Source organism: Elephantulus edwardii, unplaced genomic scaffold (assembly GCF_000299155.1).
Source record: "Elephantulus edwardii isolate Elephantulus edwardi_28Jun2011 unplaced genomic scaffold, EleEdw1.0 scaffold00114, whole genome shotgun sequence".
NCBI classification, from domain to species: domain Eukaryota; kingdom Metazoa; phylum Chordata; class Mammalia; order Macroscelidea; family Macroscelididae; genus Elephantulus; species Elephantulus edwardii.
Genome location: NW_006399864.1, coordinates 655508 through 666808, shown reverse-complemented (window position 1 = coordinate 666808; position 11301 = coordinate 655508). Strand labels below are relative to the sequence as shown.

The 11301-nt window shown below is 39.6% G+C and overlaps 1 protein-coding gene across 3 annotated transcripts in view; it reads right to left on the bottom strand.

Annotated features, from left to right (window-relative positions):
- Window positions 1–11301, bottom strand: part of OXR1 (oxidation resistance 1) — a 325904-nt gene that overhangs the window by 77436 nt on the left and 237167 nt on the right. The window lies entirely within an intron of this gene.

Here is an 11301-nt window from a genome sequence, read left to right as displayed (position 1 = left end):
CTTTTCTTCCTCTTCTGTCTTTGCAATGACCATTTGCACTCTTCCTGGATGATACCCTTGATATCCTCCCACAACTCATCTGGCCTTCGCTCATTAGTGTTCAAAGCCTCAAACCTGTTCCTGAGATGGTTCTGAAATTCAAGTGGGATAGACTCAAAGACATAATAGTTCTACTTAAATCCAAATAATCTTAAAAAGAAACTACGTTATAGTTTTTCCTCTATGCAAACTTAGAAGACTAATATTTTGTCTATATAGTTGGGGTTTTTTTTGTTAGGAGTCATTGAGTTTTTCCAACTGATAGTAAAACCAGAAGACAGAAGAGAATTAATCAATAGGATTTTCACTCCTTAGTAACAGGAGAACAGCTACCCTAGGATATTGGTGGTATGGGAACAGGTCTTCCTCTAGCACAGTCACTAGAAGATCTCAGCCAAACTTTTGGTAAGCAGGTGAATGCGTAACCATTGTGCCATTGGGATTTCCTAAAAGTTTGTTTAGATGCATCTTTTACCTCACAGCTGGTGAATGGTTCTAATGCAGATATACTAAGCTTGAATCTAAAAATGAACCACTTAGCTTTGCAATGCTTTAAAAAAAATTAAACTACAAACAAACCCACCAAAGTAAAACTCTCGTACAGTCTTCCTGCCTCTTGTACTCCCTTTCAGCCAAGATCCATCTAACATTAGCTACAATATCCCTAGTACTACAACCCCTTCTAAGCCCAGCCTGGACGTCTGGCAGTTCTCTGCTGATGTTCTGTTCTAGTCGTTTTTGGGTAATCTTCAGCAGAATCTTGCTTATATGTGATATTAATAATATTGTTCAATAATTTCCACACCCTGTGTTTCACTGATTATGCAAAGGTGTTTGTGTGGATCACAACAAACTATGGCTAACTCTGAGAAGAATGGGAATCCCAGAACACCTGATAATGAGAAACCTATACTTGGACCAGGAGACAGTCATGAGAACAGAGCAAGGAAACACTGCATAGTTCAAAATCGGGGAGGGTGTGTTAAAAAAATAAGGATGTGTCCTATCTCCATATCTTTTCAACCTACAGGCAGAACAGATTATCTGAGAAGCTGGGCTATATGAGGAGAAATGTGGCATCAGGATTGGAGGAAGACTCATCAACAGCCTGCCCTATGCCGATGACACAACCGAACTTGCTGAAACTGAGGAGGGCCTGTAGCGCTTGCTGCAGAAGGTCAAGGAATGTAGCCTTCAATATGGATTGAGGCTCAATATCAAGAAAACAAAGGTTACCACTACTAGGCCAATTGGCAGCAATCTTTAAGACTCTTTCACAGCATACGATACAGTTTTAAGTTTCAATGTATTTATAATCTTCTCCAATAACTGTAACCTCAAAAACGGTGGTACCTACTGTTCAACATTGTCTCCTCACTGTCTAATACAAAAAGGCTTATCACATCTTGTTTAAATGACCTAATGTTCTTAAACATTAATCTAAACTACACACCTGAAAAATTACAATCCATATACCATGACATTAATTTTCTATAAGATACTACTCCTCATCTCCATATAGGTAAAAATTAAAAAGCATGAATATTCATTTTTAGGGAAGCTCTGGCTGTCTAATGGTAAAGAGTTGAACTGCCATACCAAAGGCACCCACCGGCTGCTCCACTGGAGAAAGACAATCACCTCCTGTGAGATCTACTGCCTCTAAAAACTGCTGGAGGGTCAGCTACGAAGTCCATTCTGACTCATAAGTACTCAACAAGATGAACTCACTTTTGGCTTTAGGAAGACAGGCATTATTCCTTTTCATGTAAGAAAGTAAAATGCTGGAGAAGAATTTGGAGACACCTAAAAACCTACTTGGGTACCTGAATATTTAGGAAATCACCTAAACTCTGAGAAGTCTTAGTGGCAGAATAAATTGAATGTTTGTCTACTTACCAAAAGGCTAGACGTTTAAAACACCAGCTGTTCATGAGGACAAAGATAAGTCCTCCCATTAAAGATTTACAGCCGTGAAAAATCAATAGAAGGTAGGAAGTAGTAGGCAAGAAATGCACTAGAGGCATATTTAAAACCAAATAAAAAATATCATTACTGCTAAAAAAAAACCCCAATCCCATCATGAACTGTGACTCATGACAGCCCTAAGCAGAGGACAAGTGGCCCACTATAGAAGTGGGTCATCCTGCTTTCTTTAGTGGAGCAGTTAATGTGCTTGAACTGATTAGCAAGTTTAATGCTGTAACCACTGTGCAATCGAGATTCTTCCAGTGAAGTTCCAGGGTTGCAGAAATGGTATTAAGCAATTGGCTAGTAAGTACAAGGCTGGTGGATTAAATCTACTAGAGGGACCTTGGAAGAAAATCTTCTTGATCCACTTCCAAAAGATCACAGGCAATGACAACCCAACGGAGCACAGTTCAACTCTGAAACACATTTCACAATCCACTTGGCAGTATTTGGTTTGGCCTCACTTTCTGCCTCCACCAAACACATATGTAAATTATTCAGTGAAACACAATTTATAATGGCAAAACACAAACTGTCAAACACGCTGTATACAGAAAAATGGTTAGTCCAGAAAATGAAGTTCTCTGTTTATAACGGATTGGGAAAGATATTATTATGTGAAGAATATTTTGATAAGCAAATAAGGCAAAATGTACACAGCAGATAAAGCATGCTACCTTTGCTTATTTTTGTAAAAAGAAACAACAAAAAGTAAAAACAGAAACCATTAAAATTGATTAGTTAAAAGAACAGGAGGTGAAATTGGGGTAGAAGACGCAGAACAAAAATGGACTACTTCTGAGTATTTTTCTCTTGAAGAACAAGATGGATAATAATTATATGTGTCCAATTATTAACTCATTTTTCATCCTGTTGCCAGTTCAGTGAGTTTAAGTGTTGGGGTATCTGCTTCAACCACCACGTGAGGCTAGCTATAGCTGTGGGATGCTCGGCAGCTCTGTGAGAGCAGCTCATCTCCCCAGCAAAGTGCTATCACAATACAAAGTGATTACTCAAGTTTTTTAGTTGGGGGGTGAGAGCAGCTGTGGCTCTCAAGCCCCACAATGCATGAGAATCAACTCTATACTTTTCTTACATTTCTTAAATTTAGTTTAATAGCTAGCTTTTGGAGCTAATGTGCTTCACATTAAAAAATAAACTTGAATAGTAACCGGGGTGGGATACATAACTGAAACCGAGCATATAACCAGCAGTAAATATTTAAAATTAATATACTGTTCTATAAAACAAACAAACAAACAAACAACAATCATTCAGGTCTTTCATTCATAGAGTTGCTAGGAGTCGACTACAATTCTATGGCACTTAACAACAACACCACCAACATAGAGCTCTGTGGGTCTGCTGGATAGAAAATTATGCTACCAAGTCAAAGGTGGGTAATTTCAATCTGTGGCCCTCTGGCCTGGTTTTAATTGTTTTGGGTCAAACATTCTTCTGAGTAGTATAGTACTGGTCTTTCGATTTTCTGTTCAGAGGTAATTCGTGGTTGCTGTGAAGCTGAACACTGTGACACCGATGTGTCAAATGCAAGAATGGTTATCCATGGTGGACAGTGTTTGGTGGAGCTCCCCGGTTAAAACAAGCTTGGAAGCAGGAGTGCCATCCACTTCCGAAATGGCTTGCCTCTGGAAACTGTATGCTGGAGAAACGATGAAAGTTAAACAAGTGTTCAGGTCTTTCGTTCATAGGGTTGCAAAGAGTTGTCTATGACACGATGGCACTTTACAGTAACAACAATAAAAAACTACTCCAAGTAATTAATAAATAGACAAATAGACACTTGTATATACACATTCAAACAAGAAAGGATCATTTTAACAGACTATTGGCAGGTCTAACAATTTTATTATTATTATTATTATTATTATTATTATTATTATGGAGCTCTGGTGGCTCTGTGGTAAGGAACTGTGCTGCCAACACAAAAGTGAGCAGTTTGAATCCACCAGCTGCTCTTTGGGAGACATATGGACAGTCTCCTCTTGTTTGATTTACTGTCTCTGAAAACTCACTGGAGGGTCAGCTATGAGTTAGTTCTGACTTGAGGGTAAACAACAATAGTGTGTTAGGGGTTGAACTGCTAATCAAAAGTCAGGAGATTGAACCTCAGAAGGTAAAAGATGAGGCAGTCTACTCCCACTAACATTTACAGGCTCATAAAACCTGGTGCATTGTCAGACCTTAGGACTGATTTGATAGCAATGGGTTTTGTTTAGGTTTGGTAATGAATCCTTGAGCACTTAGTTTCTAACTGAAAGGTTGGAGGTTCAAATATCCCTACAGGAGCAAGAGAGGCCTGACAATTCCCTTCTGAAATACAAGGCTATGAATTGCGGAAACACATTCAGAAACATGGATTTTGTAATCAGTAACTATTATTATTATTATTATGGAGTTCTGGTGGCTCTGTGGTAAGGAACTGTGCTTCCAACAAAAAAGTAGGTGGTTCAAATCCACCAGCTGCTAAGAGAGACATTATTATTATTATTATTATGGAGCTCTGGTGGCTCTGTGGTAAGGAACTGTGCTTCCAACAAAAAAGTAGGTGGTTCAAATCCACCAGCTGCTAAGAGAGACATAGATGGGCAAGTTTCTCCCGTGTGATTAACTGTCCCTGAAAACCCACTGGAGGGTCAGTTATGGGTGGATTTGTTCTGACTGGAGGGTACACAACAACAACAACAACGTTATCATTATTAGCCTCTTTATTCATAGAGTAGGAATTCTGACACTAATATTATTGTTACGAGAAATTGAGTCACTTGTGACTCATAGTGACCCTATGTACAACTGCCCTAAACCCTGCTCTATTCTGTGTCAATCTTACTGTCTCTGAGACACTCACCCTCATTCTCCTAGTCACTGAATCAATCCTCTCATCAAGGGTCTTCCTCTCCTGCACTGTCCCTCCAACACCCCAAGCACGATGTCCCTCTCCAAGGACTGATCCCGTCTTGCAGTATGTCCAAAGTATGTCAGACGGAGCTTCAGAATCCTTGCCTCCAAGGAGCAGCCTGGCTTCACCCTCTCCAGGATGAACTTGTTTGTTCTCCTAGTAGTCCATGGTATATTCTATACTCTTCTCCAGCACCACAGCTCAACAGCATCAATTCACCTCATCATCATCCAGCTTTCTAATGCATAGCAAGTAACTGCAAAGACCATGGCCTGTATTGGGCGTACCTTAGTCTCCAGACTGACATCATTGCTCTTCAGTATTTGGAGAAGTCTCTGACAGCAGACTTTCCCAATGGAGTTTGTCTTCTAATTTCCTGGCTGCTGGTACCAAGAGTCATTATTATAGAGCCAAGCAAACGGAGCTTTTAATAATCTCAGTATCTTCACCATCTATAATGATGCTGCCAATTAGCCCAGTGGTGAGAATCTTTGTTTTCTTATAAAAGATGTTATTAGGAACCTAATTTCTCAATAAAGCCAAAGTGGATACAAAATAAAATGGGAAAAGACAAAAGCAGAACCCTAAAGGGGTGGATTTGAATGAGAGGTATAAATACAAATGTATACGTTTACTCACACAAACATATATGAGCGTGTCTGTGTGCATACATATGGTTGGACTAGATGAAACTGCCATTTTCCCCAGCCCCTTCATTATTTCCATAGCTTACTACATTATTTCTCACCTTCAAAATTCTGAGAAAATGGTATAGAAGCAAAGGCATGTTGGTGCCCTGATCTTAAGTTTCCAATTGTTATCTTTCACTAAAAGAAGACAGTTTTGTGTGTTTTTTTTTAAAAGAAATCCATGATCACATTAGATTAAGGATCTATCAAATGAGCCTGAACTGTCGTGGTATACAAAAAGTTAACAAAATGACACAGAAAGATGAGATATGGCAAAATGGCACACGAGTCAGCATGAAAGGTATTATAGCTTGAACTATTTTCTCCAAAACATACTTACAAATGAAGCCTTCAATATGGATGGGAACTCAAGATCAAGGAAACAAAGATTCTCACCCCTAGGCCAACTGGTAGCATCCTGATAGTGAAGAGATTAAGATTTTTAACAGCTTCAGCTTGCTTGGCTCCACCATCAACACTCCTGTTACCAGTAGGAAATCAAAAGATTAATTGAACTGGGAAAATCTGCAGTTAAGAACCTCTCCAGAGTACTGAGGAGCAATGACGTCAGTCTAGAGACTAAGGTGCACTGGATCAAAGCTATGGTCTTTGCAATTACTTGTTATGCATCAGAAAGCTAGACAATGACTAAGGATAACAGAAGAACAATTGATGCCTTTGAGTTGGAGTACTGAATATACCAGAGACAAACCGTTTCATCATGGAGAGAGTAAAACCAGGCTGCTCCTTTAAGGCAAGGATTCTGGAGCGTTGTCTGAAATACTTTGGGCATGTTGCCAGGAGGGACTAGTCCACGGAGAGGAACATCATTGCTTGGAAGTGTAGAGTGACAAGGTGAGCGCAAGAGAGGAAGACCCTGGATGAGATGGATTGACTCAGTGACTGGAGTAGTGAGGGTATGTGTGTCAGAGACAATGAAGTTGGCTCAATACAGAGCAGGCTTCAGGGCTGTTGTACATAGGGTTGCTATGGGTCGTAAAAGACTTGAGGGTACGTAACAACATGGTGATTACAATCTCATTTGGGACTGGGTGCTTTCTACCAATGAGGTAATATTGCTTTAGGCTAGGTCTTAAATCGATCTCTTCTGAAAAATAAAGGAGTAGACTGAGCAGAGATGGAGGAAGGGCTAAGTCATGTCTCAAGATCAGCAGGGAGTCAAGAAACAGAAGCTGAAAAGACACAAGTGCCTTCTCCCTGAGCCAACAGAAAGTCTTCCCTTAAAGCTGCCTCCCTGAATTCTTATTTCTCACCTCCTACGTTCTGTGAGAAAATAAATTTGCATGTTAAAGCCACCCCTTGTAACACAAAAATTAAAAAAAAAAAAATTAGCTGTACTAGATAAGAAAGACACAGGCCAAATGTAATATAATCTGAGATCAAAACAATGACAAAATAAATAATGATGTTGAGCAATGCAAAAGAAAGTCCTCCCCCCACTCCACCCCCCCCAAAAAAGAAAGGCCCAAGTGGGTAATGAAAACAGTTAAGTGAACTTTTGGCAGCATTAACAAAATTCATACCACCTCTGTCAAAATCAACATACATACCAATGCACTGCAGAAGTTTCTTTATACAGTGAGAAAGTGCTGGGAAGGTGGTTAAGGAATTGTAAAGATTATCCTTCATCATACATAAAAGAAACACAGTCCTTATCAAGACTGTAAGATAAGCTGTTGCTGTATCTGCCTTCTCCTACAACTAAAGAGACACAATGCTTGTGAGCAGCTTCAGACTTTGAAAGCAGCCGCTAACTCTCTTAGGCATGCTGTCCAGGCCTTGACATCAAGTGGTCTGAAAAACTGCTAGCTTTGAGTGAGGCCCAGAACAAGAGAAGGTTCTACAACATTTAAGGTTGATATGTGTGCCACTCTGCCTTTGGACCAGATGCTCTAGTTGATCCAATGGTTCTGGAAACATCAGTGGCAAACAGAGACACCCTTTGAATCACTTGTTGTTGTTGTTGTTGTTGTTAGATGCCATCAAGTATACAACTCATAGTGATCTTATGAACAACAGATCTGAATCCTGTCCTATCCTGCGCCATCTTCATCATCTCTGAAACAACTGAGCCACTGCTGTAGTCACCATATCATCTTGTTTGGGGTCTTCTTCTCTTTTGATGATTCATCTTTCAAAGCATGATATTCCTTTCCAAGGAATAGCCTCTCCTAGCAACATGTCTAAAGTATGAGAGAAACAAACAACAACAAGGCTGTTGCCTTGCCCAAAGCAATACATCAGAATCACAGTATGTATATTGTAATCCTGAAGCAAAACTCCAGATCTTCCACAGATAACTAATAGCCTTTCTCAGAAACTACTTCATAAAATTAGGTATGTACATCAACACTCCATCACTAAAGAAAGTAGCATATAGGAGATCAGGCTCCAGCACAACCTACAGGTATAATTTCTACAAGGAAATGGCTCTAAAGCCCATGGTCTCCACACCTATTACCTTCCCTCTAGTCTGCACTTACAGCCCCATGGAGAGTTTCATGATTATCTAAGGAAAAGAAAAGCTCTGCCTGGTTTATAAGCTGTTCTACATGACACACAGGTACTCAAATAGGACAGTGGGAACATGGAAACCCCTTTCTAAAAGCTTCCTGATGGACAGTGGTAAGGTAATCCTGCCAGTGGAAGGAAAGATGGCCACATGGGTGATTATATTCTGATTCATAGGTTGTGCCTACTGCCTTGGCTAGATGGTCAGAAACATGGAAAGAACATGACCGGAAAATTGCTGACAAAGAGAAATGGGAGCGATGCATGTGAGAGGATCCCTCTAAGTGAAATCAGTGGCACAATGCACAGCATGCTGCATTGCTAACCAGAGCTTAGAATCCACAGGCTGTTTCATGGGAGAAAGATGGGTAGTCTTCTCCTGTTGAGGTTATGGCCTCAGAAACATAATTAAGGGTGAGGGGATACCACTATCAGTCAAAATCCACTCTATATGACTTGATAACAAGAGAAAGAAGATACGTCTCATTTGAATGCTCATCAAAGGGTGACTCAGAAGAGTCAAACTCAGCAGACGATCATTTAAACAATTAAGATGATGTGTTCAATGAAACCCAGCCATTCCCATCATGAACCATGGTATGAATGGAGTTAAGAAGGGGCTCTGATATTTAGATTTCCTCTTACAAAAGTTCACTTGGCTACTTTGACTGCTCATGAAACCAGTGGAGTCCCTGATAAGACCAATTCTTAGGGCCTGTCAGTCAGCAACTTTGTGTCAGGTTCTTACATTTTAATCAGGGAAAGGAAAATCTACCCTCCTAGACATATTTGGATGAAATGCCTTGGCCACATACAGAACTACTTTTTTGTTACATTTTGGTATTCCACCAGGGCTTAGTTCTTGGTTTAGTTATGGCTGATGAAGTGCAACCAGAATCGATCTTTTTTGTAAAATATTGGTGAAACTGGACAAAAAAAAAAAAGAGTCATCACTATGCTAGAAACATTATTTCCAAATTAGTATGCAAAGGCCTACCACATAGCAACCACACTTCTTAACATACACAGAAACAACACAGCTCCTCTCTATCGTGGTGACTGACTACATTGCTTTGAATGTGTGTCATGCACATAAATCTTGGAGAAGAATCCACTCCCTCACTTTAGGCTCTTGAAAAGGCTCACTAAACCTCTTCCAAACCTCTCATTCCAGGACTCCAATATGTCATTTCACTCATTACAGTTCTTTAACATTTGGGTTTGTTTTCATACTACTTTGTTGATCACAACTGAACCAGGAAGACTCCATTTGAAACCCTATGAAATAAATTTTTTAAAAAGTTGTTTGAAAAAAAAATTTTCTTTGAGAAAATAAAAAGGTTTTTCAATCTTGGAATCTGTATTTATGATAAAGATGTTAAGGGGATTTCTGTGCTATTATTATTACTTGAATTTTTTTTTTTTTTATTCCAGATGCTCACTATCAGTTGTGCTTTTCCTTACCTTAAAACTGATTAATCTTTATCTTAGGAACACTGAATGATGCCTGATCTTTTTCACTAACGTTTGAAAAACAAAGGCAAATTTGCAACCATTCTCTAACACATATGCATTTAACTTAAAACCAGATTCCTTTTCCATATAATTTACTAAAATAACATTAAATATCAATTTGCTTGTGACCATTAAGAGAATTTATATTCGCAGAAAAGAACTATTTTATTTTTTTTTTAAGTTTATGTTCTATGTATTGAAATTACACATAGAAATATTTACAATGTAGTGGGCCCGTTGTTTTGGCTTTCTGTTGTTTAAAATGGCTTTTCTAGACCACTGTTTAGCTAGTTGGCTCAACTCTCTCTTTTCCTACAAGTACATTAATTAAGCTGATCTAGGTGCTTTGCAGGCCGGCAGCCCACCAACACCATCAACAGCTGAGGGAACCCTTTCTCCCTCATAGGATGCGTTAACCTATCCACAAGGAGACTGGTTAGTCTCACCATTAAATTGAGCAGATTCAATGGCAGGAATTGGAACCTCCATACTAATGAAGCAGCAGCAGTAGAGAAATCAGCATGTGTCATTCTGAAGCCAGAGGTGTCTGTGCCAGCAGCATCTTGCTGTGTTGTCGGAGAAGTGGCCTAGATTAATTGAGAGACTCTATATTGGGGTTGCTGTGACGCTGCACTTGGTGCCATTGGAGTGTCAAGTGGCATAACGGTTACCCATGGTGGACAGTGTTTGGTGGAGCTCCCAGTTTAAGATAGGTTTGGAAGCAGGAGTGGCATCCACTTCCTGAACCACATGCCTCTGGAAACTCTATGAACTTTGAGAAATGATGATAGTTATAGAACGGCTTCAGATCATAGGGTCGCTATGAGTTGTGGTTGACTTGGTGGCAATCAATAACAACAATCATCTTATTTTGACTGAATGAGATGGTGCTAGGGTCAGAGGCCCAGAGATAGCAACGAAGTCAGTGCCCTCAAGATGCAGACAGAACTAAAGTTTTTGCTTGCTGGATAACTTAAGAAAAAGCTGACTTGAAAGAGCTACCTTACATAACCAAAATCAAGCCTGCTAGAAGATTATGGGAAGAATCTGTAATAGGTAGGACTAAAGGGACCCCGTGTGACTGAGCTAAGCTGTCAGATTGGAGGGCAAAGGGCCTCTAACCAAGCCTTGAGAGACTGTCAGGACTGAGAGATTGTATCCTGCTGCTAACCTGGATTACAGCCCATTAACTTCCCTAATTAACCTCATGACCATAAGTGGGGTCCTGTCTAGTTAACAACCGCAATGGATTCTGGGCCTAGCAGAATTCTACTATGGCTGTTTTATTGATGGGGTCACTTCTCCGGTGTGGAGTCAGCTGAGACCAGACTCAGCTGTTTCCACACTGTCCTGGCTCTTTTTTCCCAGTTTTTCTTTTCTCTTTAAAGCCTTCAACTATAAATTGCATTCTAGTTATAAATCTGGTAAATTTAAACACATTTTCTGGGGCATTTCTGATAGCTGATTAACTCAAACTAGAACTGGATAAACTAAATATCCTTAATCTTACTTCTAGCTATGGTTAATTAAGGGTCTTACAAATGCTGAACTTAATTTGTTAACTTCATAAACCCTATTTGAAGTGCTTAATTGCATACGGTAAATAAAACCACTCTATAACCTTAACTCTAGTAA